Source organism: Bubalus bubalis, chromosome 1, assembly GCF_019923935.1.
Source record: "Bubalus bubalis isolate 160015118507 breed Murrah chromosome 1, NDDB_SH_1, whole genome shotgun sequence".
Classification (NCBI taxonomy): Eukaryota; Metazoa; Chordata; class Mammalia; order Artiodactyla; family Bovidae; genus Bubalus; species Bubalus bubalis.
The window spans coordinates 43,195,191-43,208,931 of NC_059157.1; positions in this window are offsets into that span (position 1 = coordinate 43,195,191).

Sequence of the window (13,741 nt, forward strand, 5' to 3'; positions counted from 1 at the left end):
TCTTCACAAGTTGAGGTGATATTATGAGCCATAATCGGAAGCTGACAAAACACTAGTGCAGGTAAAGCAGCAGAACTAGATGTTCCTATTCTCATGGGCCATCAAATGTGTGGAACCTCCACTGGGCCTGCATCAGAAGGCTGGTGCTGTTGGAGAGACGCATTCTCACAGCAGCTGAGTGAACTTGTGCACGTCACCTAAATCACACTGCACCTCAGTTTCAAAATACACATAAGGAAGACGGTGACTGCAGCTGAGAAATTAAAAGACGCTTGCTCCTTGGAAGAAAAGCTGTAACAAACCTAGACAATGTATTAAAATGCAGAGACATCACTTTGCCAACAGATCTCTATACGGTCAAACTTGACTACTGGTTTTTCCAGTAGTCATGTACAGATTTGAGAGTTGGACCATAAAGAAGTCTGAGCACGTAAGAATTGATGCTTTTGAATTGTGGTGCTGGAGAACACTCTTAAGAGTCCCTTGGACGGCAAGGAGATCAAACCAGTCAATCCTAAAGGAAATCAACCCTGAATATTCTTTGGAAGGACTGATGCTGAAGCTGATGCTCTAGTACTGTGGTCACCTGATGAGAAGAGCTGACTCATTGGAAAAGACCCTGTTGCTGGAAACGTCGAAGGCAGGAGGAGAAAGGGGTGACAGAGGTTGAGATGGTTGGATGGCATCACTGACTCAATGGGCATGAGTTTGAGCAGACTCTGGGAGATAGTGAAGGACTGGGAAGCCTGTGTGCTGCAGTCCATGGGGTCCCAAAGAGTCGGATACGACTTAGCAACTACGCAACTGCATATCTTAGGAGTATATGTTTTCTGATACATTTAAAAGACATTTTCTTTATTCGCAGTTTACCAGAATTGACCATTATATTCAAATGCTGAGGAACTACAAAGGACAGACAGTCAATTATGATCAAAAGTAACTGTTAAACTCTCAACTTCACTTAAAATAATATCCTCTAAAAATCAGTATCACAATAATGTAAACTTTACTGGATAGAAAAAATATGATTGCTAAGTCTTCATTTAGAGGGGAAAAAGAAGGACTGGATAAAATATAAATGTCATCTCAAGTATATCCCTGATGTTTCAAAACAGATCACATTCTGGAATAAGAGAAAGAAAGACAAGTAATACTCTCCTTTAACAACTTCTACTTTAATGGCCATTAATTACAGACAGCCCATTCCAGACTAGTCTATGGGGTTTTGTCTAAGTTATCTTTGAGCTGGTGATGGACAACTCTAACTCAAAAGGACCAAATTTCCCATAAATTAAGTATGGAGTCAAATTATAATTGTTATAAAAATACCTTATTTTTAAAATGAATGAATAGTAACAAACATGTATTTGTGATAGCATCATAGACATACACTTCCTAACCATTCATTTTATTTTTTTAATTTATTCATTTTTTAATGGAAGGACAATTTCTTTGCAGAATTTTGTTGGTTTCTGCCAAATATCAGCATGAATCAGCCATAGGTATACATATGTCCCCTCCCTCTTGAAGTTCCCTCACATTTCCCTCCCCATCCCACTCCTCTAGGTTGATACAGAGACCCTGTTTGAGTTTCCTGAATCATATAGCAAATTCCCATTGAATCTATTTTACATATGGTAGTGGAAGTTTCCATGTTACTCTCTTCATACATCTCACCCACTCCTTCCTCCCCCTACTGCATCCATAAGTTTGTTCTCTATGTTTTCTCCATAGCTGCCCTGCAAATAAATTCATCAGTACCATCTTTCTAGATTCCATACATCAGCATTGGTATATGATATTTATCTTTCTCTTTGTGACTTACTTCACTCTGTATAATAGGCTTTAGGTTCATCCACTTAGAACTAACACAACTATGTTCCTTTTTATGTTTGAGTAAGAGTCCATTGTATATATGTGCCAAAGCTTCTTTATTCATTCATCAGTCTATGGACATCTAGGTTGCTTCCACGTTCTAACTATTGCAAATAGTGCTGCAGTGAACATTGGGGTGCATGTGGCTGTTTCAGTTTTGGTTTCCTCAGGGTGTATGCCTAGTAGTGGGATTGCTGGGTCATATGATGGTTTTATTGCTAGTTTTTTAAGGAATCTGCATAATGTCTTACGAACCAGTGAACTCAAATGGACCGGAATGGGTGAATTTAATTCAGGTGACCATTATATCTACTACTGTTAGCAAGAATCCCTTAGAAGAAATGGAGTAGCCCTCATAGTTTAAAAACAAATAGTTCAAAATGAAATACTTTGGTGCAATCTCAAAAAAGATAGAATGATCTCTCTTCGTTTCCAGTGCAAACAATTCAGTATCACAGTAAACCAAGTCTATGCCACAACCACGAATGCCAAAGAAGCTGAGGTTGAACAGTTCAATGAAGACCTACAAGACTTTCTAGAACTAACACAACAAAAAATGTCCTTTTATTATAGGGGACTGGAATGCAAAAGTAGGAAATCAAGAGATACCTGGAGTAACAGGCAAGTTTGGCCTTGGAGTGCAAAGGGCAAAGGATAACAGAGTTTTGCCAAGAGAATGCACTGGTCATAGCAAACACCATCTTCCAACAACACAAGAGACAACTCTACACATGGACATCAACAGATGATCAATACTGAAATCAGACTGCTTGTACTCTTTGCAGCCAAAGATGGAGAAGCTCTATACAGTCAGCAAAAACAAGGCCGGAAGCTGACTGTGGCTCAAGATCATGAACTCCTTATTGACAAATTCAGACTTAAATTGAAGAAAGTAGGGAAAACCACTAGACCGTTCAGGTATGACCTAAATCAATCCCTTATTATTATACAGTGGAAGGGATAAATAGATTCAAAGGATTTTATCTGATAGAGTGCCTGAATAACTATGGATGGAGGTTCATGACACTGTACAGGAGGCAGTGATCAAAACCATCCCCAAGAAGAAGAAATGGAAAAAGGCAAAATGGTTGTCTGAGGAGGCCTTACAAATAGGTGAGAAAAGAAGAGAAGCTAAAGGCAAAGGAGAAAAAGAAATATATATCCATCTGAATGCAGAGTTCCAAAGAATAGCAAGGAGAGATAAGAAAGCCAGCAAATTTGGAAAACTCAGCAGTGGCCGCAGGACTGGAAAAGGTCAGTTTCATTCCAGTCCTGAAGAAAGGCAATGCCAACGAATGTTCAAACTACTGCACAATTGCAATCATCTCACATGCTAGCAAAGTAATGCTTAAAATTCTCCAAGCTAGGCTTCAACAGTACATGAACTGAGAACTCCCAGATGTTCAAGCTAAATTTTAAAAAGGCAGAGGAACCAGAGGTCAACTTTCCACCACCCACTGGATCATAGAAAATGCAAGAGAGTTCCAGAAAAACATCTATTTCTGCTTTATTGACTATGCCAAAGCCTTTGACTGTGTGGATCACGATAAACTGTGGGAAATTCTTAAAGAGATGGGAATACCAGAGCACCTGAACTGCCTCTTGAGAAACCTATATGCAGGTCAGGAAGCAACAGTTAGAACTGGACATGGAACAACAGACTGGTTCCAAATAGGAAAAGGAGTATGTCAAGGCTGCATATTGTCATCCTGCTTATTTAACTTATATGCAGAGTACATCATGAGAAACGCTGGGCTGGAAGAAGCACAAGCTGGAATCAAGATTGCCGGGAGAAATATCAATCACTTCAGATATGCAGATGACAGCACTCTTATGGAAAAAAGTGAAGAAGAACTAAAGAGCCTCTTGATGAAAGTGAAAGAGGAGAGTGAAAAAATTGGCCTAAAGCTCAACATTCAGAAAACTAAGATCATGGCATCTGGTACCATCACTTCATGGGAAATAGATGGGGAAACAGTGGAAACAGTGGCTGACTTTATTTTCTGGGCTCCAAAATCACTGCAGATGGTGATTGCAGCCATGAAATTAAAAGACATTTACTCCTTGGAAGGAAAGTTATGACCAACCTAGACAGCATATTGATAACCAGGGACATTAGTTTGTCCACAAAGGTCCATCTAGTCAAGGCTATGGTTTTTCCAGTGGTCATGTATGGATGTGAGAGTTGGACTATAAAGAAAGCTGAGTGCCAAAGAATTGATGCTTTTGAACTGTGGTGTTGGAGAAGACTCTTGAGAGTCCCTTGGACTGCAAGGAGATCCAACCAGTCCATCCTAAAGGAAAACAGTCCTGCGTATTTATTGGAAGGACTGATGCTGAAGCTGAAACTCCAATACTTTGGCCACCTGATGTGAAGAGCTGACTCACTGGAAAAGACCCTGATGCTGGGAAAGATTGAAGGAAGGAGGAGAAGGGGATGACAGAGGATGAGATGGTTAGATGGCATCACTGACTCAATGGACATGAGTTTGGGTGAACTCCGGGAGTTAGTGATGGACAGGGAGGCCTGGTGTGCTGCTGTTCATGGGGTCACAAAGAGTCGGACACGACTGAGTGACTGAACTGAAGTGAACTGAGCACTGAATCTATAGATTGTATTTAGTAGTATAGTCATTTAAATGAATGGCTAAACTGACTACATAACCATTCATGTTCATTTACAAAAGGACAAAACAGAAATTCTTACCACCTGGGAGGCATTGTAACCAAGAGGAAATGAGCAGAATTAGATTTCTTTTTTTTTTCATCAATGAGAAGGTTAAACAAGGCTGACAGAGAAGAGGTGAGGACTTTCTGCCGGTCATGTGACTGGAACCTGCAAACTCGATAGCAATGAGAAAGTAACACTACCTGATAAAGCAGTCCCCCAGCTATAACACAGTGTGACTTCAGCAGCTGCAGGCAGAAAGCTCTACTGTCCATTTTATGTTTAAATACACATGGATGAAAGCATTAAGTTGAAACTCTCTACTCCAAAATTCTGATCTCCCTATGAACTCATTGATTTCTCCTTTTTCATACTTACTTTGACAGATTCAAGATAGCTGTAAATTTTTGGCTATATCTCCCACTAGAGGGAGGTGTCTAAACTTCCCCTCTTTGAGCTGGGGCTGGCTTTGAGGACTTTCTTTGCCAACCAGCTGTGGCAGACAGGCCATCCTGGGGCTCCCAAGGCCTCATCATACAAAACCCTCACCTTTCCTCCAGAAATCTGCAAGCACTGGCTCTGATAGAGACAACCTCTCCCTAAGTCCAACTGTTTAGAAGCCACCAGGCTGTGAGAAGGCACAAAGGACACACACAGACTGTCCCGTCACAGACAGGTGACTGAGGGTGCCAGTTGTTTAAGCAGTGCTAATGAGTGAGGTATAATTGATACACAAAGCTGCACATAGTTAATTTATCTCATTTGATGAGTTTGGACTTTAAATCATCCCCACCATCAAAGTAACAGACATAGGCGTCACCTCTGAATGTTTCCTTCTGCCTCTTTGGTTGTTGTGTTTGTTTTGTTGTTCTGTTGGAAGAACACTAAGCATGCTTTTAATGGACAGGACCATGTTGTGAGTTAACAGGCACCGCGGTGTAGGGTAGAACTCCACAATTCACTGATCTTGCGCACCTGAAACTTTTTGTCTACTGGATGCCTCTCCATCTTCTCTCCTCCTGCCCCAGCCACTGCTGTGCCCTCAGCTTCTGTGAGTTCACTGTTCGAGATCCTCACATAAACGAGGTTATGCTGTATTCATCCTGTACTCATCCTCATCTCACTCAGCATAATGTTCCCCAGGTTCATCCATGTTGTTGCAAGTGGCAGAATTTCCTTTTTGTTTTTTTTAATAGGCTGAATAACACTCTGTGTGTAATCCACCTTCTCTTTATCCGTTCATCTGTCCACGGACATTTGTGCTGTTCCCATGGCTTGGCTACTGTGATTAATGCTGCAGTGGACACAGGGGTGCAGATACCCCAAGATCAAGCTTTCCATTTCTTCAAATGTTCTTCCACTGGTGGAAATGCTAGATCATGTGCTGATTCTATTTTTAACTTTTGGAGGAACTCCCATTTTGTTTTTTATAGTAGTTACACCATTTTTTAATTTCCTTCCAACAGTACACAGACTAAACACCAGGTAAACGCAAGTCAGAACCACAGAGAAGCCATTTTGAGCTTCTAGACTCAATAGATGCAGCGTGGAAAACAGGAGACAAGGCAGTGCCGGGACTGAGCCACCCGGTCCCCTCCCTACCACTGTCCATGGGAGCTGGGAAGCACCTCTGTCCCACCTGAGCTCCTGACCCACGGGGTTGGGACCAGGGTAAAGGAGCTGTGGCTTCAGGCCCCTGTGTTTTGGGGTGGCTCCAAAACAGATAAGCCAGACATATATCTTCAGCTGAAGAATTTCTTTAATATCCCATGAAAGGCAATATATACTTACCTTACTATTCACTGAAATTATCTATTTCTCAGTCATTTTTTTTTGTTTTATATACACATTGCAATTCCTTCTTATTCTACTGTGATCTAGACCTTGCAGTATAAAATTTAGTGTTAAAGACTTTCTAAAGTATTTACAGGAAATTATTACTATTTACCATCAGTGAAAAGTCACAGTTTCTTTTCAGGTCAAACTGTCAAATTATCAAAAGCCTTACAGAGTAGAAAACAACTCAAAAACAAAAATATGTTTTCCTAATCAGCTTAATTTTTTTCAAAGAATTGTATTCCTTTTGTCTTGAATTCATAGTTGCTATTTTCACAGAGCTGATCTCAACATACTAATTTCCTCTTCATGTTTGGTTGCAAAATAATAAAGCAGTGACAAAACAGTGCCCCATGCATAAGAAAGTGTGGAGCTACTCTGGTATTTCTGGTGACCATTCGTGTTTGCTTCACGCGTTGGGGCAGTTGTGTGGGATAACTCCTGGAGAGCATTTAGAAAGAAGTGAAAGAAAGATTTAATTAGCAAGGGTTAAAACAGAGTAACTTCCTCAGTTAAAAGTGTGCCATTTGTTTATATGAACTGGAAATTGGACTTTCCTTGCCCATGTTCAAGACCAGAACTTTGGTCCATCCATCAACTACCAGAGGAAGGGTTTTGCTTTTCCATAAACTAAATACACTGGCAATTTAAAGAAGCTTTCAGTAATACTTAGAAAAAAATATCAATGAAGTTTCTAAGAGAAAAACCAAAGCTCAGCACTTAGGTGTAGCAAGTTTGCCATCTACTGATCAGTAGGATATCTTTCTTTTAATGGAAAAGGAAATTCTGAATGTGGGTGCGGCTGCTGCATCTGAAATAGTAATATCAATATTTTAAGGCAAAAGCATTAAATACACAGCTTCCAGGTATGCAGCCCTAGGCTGAACCTGGGGAGGAGCCAGGTATTAGGCTGTTCAGCCTCCAGAATGATTACCACCTGATGCGGATACACAAGGAAGGTCTTTAAGGAAAGACAGAATGTGTCTCAGATCTAGCAAGAGGGGCAGACAGGTGTGCCATTGTTCTGTCCTCCACTATCTTTGGGGTGTTCAGAAGCAGCCTGCCCTACTCCCTGTCATTGCAAAACACTTGAGTGCCTGAGGAAGATATTGTAGAAGTTGGCCCTGCCTCTGAGGAAAGAGTCTAAGTAGTTCAGACAATGGAAAAGGATGTTGCTACTGATCAAAGGTTCGTTTCTTATTGCTTAATTGAGACAAACACGTAAGCCCATTAATCTATCCAATAACCCTCCCTACCTGATGCTCACATGAACAGCCAGCCACTGAGGCAGAGACCATCTTCCCATTTCCTGTAGGCAAACATTGAGTGTGTGAGGATTCAAGTGATAGACAAGGTCAGGGAAGACTGGTCCTGTCCTAATGGAGTTGAGGCTTTGGTGTGACGTGTTCTTTGGTGATCACACACTCCAGGCCAAATGGTGCTCCAGAGTGTTAATTCTCACCTAATCTGTGCTCTCTGCAGCTAGGTTTATTTAACAGCTTTTAAATTTTAGAGGCAAAATCATCTACCTCTATGGAATTCATCATAGGATAAGTGATTGTTAATTAATTCAAAAGAGCTTGTTTTCCAAAGTAAAAACTAGAGCTGTTTCACATGTGTGGATACTTCAGGGATTCCATTCTCTAGGGGAAGAGAATGCATTTTATTTTAGAATAAAATTCCAAATTGACAGCTGCCAGTTTGAAAAAAGAAAGGTTAATTTTTCTTTGAGACTGACTACATTTAATTTGCAAGTCTTAAATTATTCTAAAATCATTTCATTTCTGGTGAGATTTGTTTCCAAGAAGAAAATAGATATTTGATTAAAAATACATGGCTCTAAGTTTTAGGAGACTTTTCATAAATTATTTTTTGTACAGAATGTCTATTGATAACTTTCTCTGGTTTTTCCCCACATTTCCCCATCTCTTGTTCAGTAAACTGTTTTTAAACCTTTACTCTGGAGCATTGCACTGAAAGAACAGCAATGGAAAGCAATCAATCATTCCCACAAGGAGTTCAGGGAAAATAAACAGACGTTGGCAGGTGGGCTGTGTGTTTGTGGGAGAGGCAGGGCACAGCATCAATCCTTAGCCTGCAGATTAAGCCAGTTCTGTTCTCTGTGTAGTCAGTTTATTTCAATAAAAAGCAACAGATTTAATGCATTTAGGTACATGTAGGAGGTTCTAGGGTCAGAATCCTTGTTTAGAAACCTCTAGCAGAGGCGGAGTGTGTGACTTTAGGCAGTGTGTTTACTCCTCTGCCTCGAAGCCACCATCTGTACTGGAGTAACAAACATTCCCACCCCACGAGACCAGTAAAACACGTAGAGGATGACTGTGTCCCATCCACACAAACTCAACATCAGAATATACTTCTTCTGCATTTCCTACTTGGGAATGTTCCAGAAAATGCCCTCATGGTACTTGGGAGGGCCGTAAGCCTCCAACATGGAGTGTTCCAAATCACCCTTCTGTGAGACACCTGTTTCTAGTCATGATGATGATGGTGCTGCTGATGATGTTGGTGATAATGATGGTCATGATGATGATGATGATGGTGGTGGTGACGATGATGGTGATGGTAGAGATGATGGTGATGATTGAGGTGATGATGGCAATGGTGTTTATGATGATGGTGATGATGATGATCATAATGATGGCCATAATGGTCATGATGATGGTGATGGTGACGATGATCATGGCCATGATGGTGATGATGATAATAATGTTGATGAGAGTTTGTTCCCTGATTTTTTTCAGTGTTAGTGTTTTTGCTCTTTTTCCATAGAAACTCTCCTCTTCCATGTGTGCCTGTTTCAATGTCCCTCTCCAGCATCTCATTGAAAATCTAGTGAAGTGAAAGTTGCTCAGTCGTGTCCAGCTCTTTGCAACCCCAAGGACTATATAGTCCATGGAATTCTCCATGCCAGAATACTGGAGTGGGTAGCCGTTTCCTTCTCCAGGGGATCTTCCCAACCCAGGGATCAAACCCAGATGTCCTACATTGTAGGTGGATTCTTTACCAGCTGAGCCACCAGGGAAGCCAAAATCTAGCCCTGCTATTTAATTGCATTTCACCCCAACCACAAAGCCAGGGCCCAGTCCTGTGTTTGGTCCGGTAGCACTTGTCTTTAGGTCATATTCCCTGCAGACAGGGATGGAGTGAAGTGTGTCATGCCTACTGTTTATGAGGATCATCTGGAGTGTAGAGGGGCTGGGGTGGGCGGGGAGAGAAACCCATGGCTACCCCAACAGGGAGCTCAGGAGGGAAAGGGCTTCTCGAAGCTGTGCAAGGCAGAAGTCAGCCAGGCAGTGAAAGAGTCCATTTAGAAACCCTCTCTTCCCACCTGCCTCCTCAGTCCACTTCTGGTGCACCTGAATGTGTGGAAATAGAAAAGATGCTATTTTTATTAAAAATTGACAGTGATATAAAGCTAATGTAGATGTAATTGCTCATAAATTATTTATTATAATAATTCTGACTCTATGGCCCAAGATTTTCACTAGTACTCTTATGTATCTTAGAATATCTTTGAAGTGAGTATATGTAAAAGCATGTAGAAAACCATTGTGGATGATATGCACAACATCTGAAATCTTGGAAGTATGAAATATTTAAGTCATATGTAATGAGCATTATATTTAGAAGAAACATACTTTTCTATGTAAGAGACTGATGAACACCAAGGGACAAACACTTCATACTGAATGATACTTCTGTTTGAATTATGTCAAGCACCTCATGTAAATAAGGAAAAGCTTGACATATCAGATTATATCTCCAGCAATAGCATATGTTTTTTATATACAACAAAAATATGTGAAAGGAAAACCAGATATTTTCCCATGCTTGCCAGTTATCCTGACAAAATACTTGTCACTGAAACCTACCCATTTTTGCTGCCTCCTCATAGATTACTTTTGGAGGTAAATTTCAAACATTGTATAATTTCACCCATAGTAAATTCAGTATGCACATCTAAAATTTTTTTTTCATAATGCAAAGTACTTATTATCAATAGACAATATATACATTAATAATCAACAAAAATTAAACAAAGCTACAATTTCCAAACAGTGTGTGTGATTCACACTATGTTCTTTATCTTAGAGTTCAGTTCAGTCGCTCAGTTGTGTCCGACTCTTTGCGACCCCATGAATTGAGGTACGCCAGGCCTCCCTGTCCAACACCAACTCCCGGAGTTCACTCAAACTCATGTCCATCGAGTCGGTGATGCCATCCAGCCATCTCATCCTCTGTGGTCCCCTTCTCCTCCTGCCCCCAATCCCTCCCAGCATCAGAGTCTTTTCCAATGAGTCAACTCTTCGCATGAGGTGGCCAAAGTATTGGAGTGTTCTTTGGAAGGACTGATGCTAAAGCTAAAATATTTTAAAGGTAAATACAATGCTATTATTCTATCTAAATAAATAATATAGTTATTATCATTAAATATGCAATGTGTGCATGCTCAGGCATGTCTGATTCTTTGCAACCCCATGGACTGGGGCTCACCAGGCTTCTCTGTCCATGGGATTTCCCAGGCAAGAATACTGGAGTGGATTGCCATTTCCTACTCCAGGGGATCTTCCTGACCCAGGGATTTAACTCATGTCTCTTGTGTCTCCTACATTGGCAGATGGATTTTTTACCATGAGTGCCACCTAGGAAACCCTAAATATCCAGGCAATTTTCAAATATCCATGGATTTTCAAATACCCTTCATTGTCATAATTTTGTAATTATTATGCTTGTATCTAGGGCAATATATCGTGTATAGATTGCAATCCTTGACATTTCTCTCTTAATACAAGGTAGTTCTCCTCTCTGGCTGGAGAAGGAAATGGCAACCCACTCCAGTGTTCTTGCCTGGAGAATCCTGTGGAAAAAGAAGCCTGGTGGGCTGCTGTCCATGGGGTCGCACAGAGTCAGACACGACTGAAGCAACTTAGCATGCATGCATGCATTGGAGAAGGAAATGGCAACCCACTCCAGTGTTCTTGCCTGGAGAATCCCAGGGACAGAGGAGCTTGGTGGGCTGCTGTCTATGGGGTCACACAGAGTCGGACACAGTTGAAGTGACTTAGCAGCAGCAGTTCTCCTCTCTGGCACTATAATCCTGGAGAATCTCTCTCAATCTGGGTTTCATAGATCAGATTCCATTGGCATTGTGGAACCTACTTCGCCATCCCCATTATTTTCTTTAAAGTTCTGGCTAGATCTGGATGAGAGTCCAGGTTTTATTGTCTTGCTGACAGCACTTCATGGGTGATGGGGGCCTTCAGAGTACTCATTCCTCATACTGTCCAGTTGTCTTTTTCTATCTTATCCATCACTTATCACATTACCTAGACCTCCTATTTCTAAAAGAGTTACAAAATGGTGATAGTCTAATTAATAATTCCTTTTTAAAGTTTCTTAGTTGAATTTTCTCTAGATAAACTTGTCTAGAGAAATTTCAGACATTATATACCTAGGTTGTTATCATAGTTTCAGTGGTTAAGTACATCTGCATATTTGACATGTACTCAATTTGAAGTACCCAGATATGAGCATCTGGGAAAATCTCATAAAAACAGGTTTATTAATATGAATGATTTTTGGACATTTACCTCTGTATTAGCTTTAGACCATCATCAGTTTTAAATAAAATACCATCTTTTCTATATTATACTCACTCATATAATGAATGATGGCCCTTAAAGACAGGCCCATATCTTAACCCCTGAAAACTATGAATGTGATCTTACTGGAAATATTTTTTGCCAATGTGATTAAGTTAAGGATCTTAAGATGATCATCTTGGATTATCTGAGTGGACTTTAGATGCAGTGACAAGTGACTTTATAAGAGACACAGGAAATACAGAGGAAAAGAGGAGAAGGCCATGTGAATATTGACCAAATGCTTGTGGTGTGGCCATTGGCTGAGTGAAGCCTGGAGCAAGCAGAAACTTCAAGAAGGAGAGTCTTCTGCCTGAACCTTGAGAAGAAGCATGGCCCTCCAAGGGATACCTTGACTCAGCTTCTGACTCTAGGACTGAAAGAATGAATCTGTGTCCTTTTAAGCCACCTAGCTTGTGACACTTTGTTTAGCATCTGTGAAAATAAGTACCCCATCATTTGGCTGAACTGAGCTTCCAGGCATATATATAGAAAAATCAAATAAATGATTTTTTCCCTGACACAACTCAAGAGCTTCACAAACACAGCATTCATCCTTGTAAAGGCTGCCGAGGAAGAAGAAGAAAGCAGACTCTTGCGAACATGCTGCCATGTGGGAGGGATGCCCAGGCCTCAGAAAGGCAGGACGCGGAGCTTTGGCCTCCGGAGTCAGATCCTGAGACGGCAGGCGGGGGCGGGGTGGGGGGCCAGGCGCTCAGGCCCCACCTCTCTGCTCCGAGGGCTGCTGCGTCAGTCTCTCAGAAGTTCCATCTTATCCCCTGAGCCTTTTGTTCCCTGACCCCGACTGACACAGGGGTCGTTCCCAGTGAGCCGTGGAAGTCCTAGTTCCCTCAGCTCTGCGTGTCTTCTTTGGGGTTTTACTTCGTGTGTGGACACTGCTGCATGGTCGTGTGTGAAAGCAGCGAGCATGGGTCTGAGGTTTCTGTTTAAGAAAACCACATTCCAAGAGTGAATTCATCTTTCTGTTAACAAAAATAGGTTGAAGGCACTTGCATATAGACACATAAAAGTGACAGGCATTTCAGGATGCAGATGGAAGAAAAGACCAAACCTAAAAAGAGGTGCACTTCTCCTCCTTACTGAGATAGGGAACTTTTCCCCCAGAGAGCAATTTATTGTGAACACATAATAAAAAAAAAAAGTGTTTATACACAAATACTTCACATGGAAAAATTCACAACATGGTAAGAAGGAATAATTAGTTTAATGATTAATTTATTTCTCCAAGGCAGAGCCAAAGCACAGCAACAACAACAAAAGAATTAGGACTTGAAGCAAAGAATAAAACCAGAGAAGTGTGAAATGGAAGTTAGGAACTAAAACTACACAATGTTTCTCTATATATTATCTCTTTGCATCAGCATGTTTAACACCAAGAATAAGTGTTGAGACTGTTAGGGAAGAAAACAGTCTTTTCCTTCTCCCCTTCTTCTAGATTCTCTGCTGGGACCCCTGTAATAAAAGACAGATTAACAAGAGAAAAACAAACACAAGTTTATTAACACGTACATCTCAAATATACATGGGAAAGTCAGGGAAAAGTAACTCAGAGAGATAGCTTAAAATTTGAACTTACATATCGTCTTCAGCTAAAACCAAGGAAGAAGGATCTGGGGGAGTCTGGGTCTGCAGTGGCCACAGAGAAGCACAGTAAACAAAGGTGAGACTTTTTATGCAG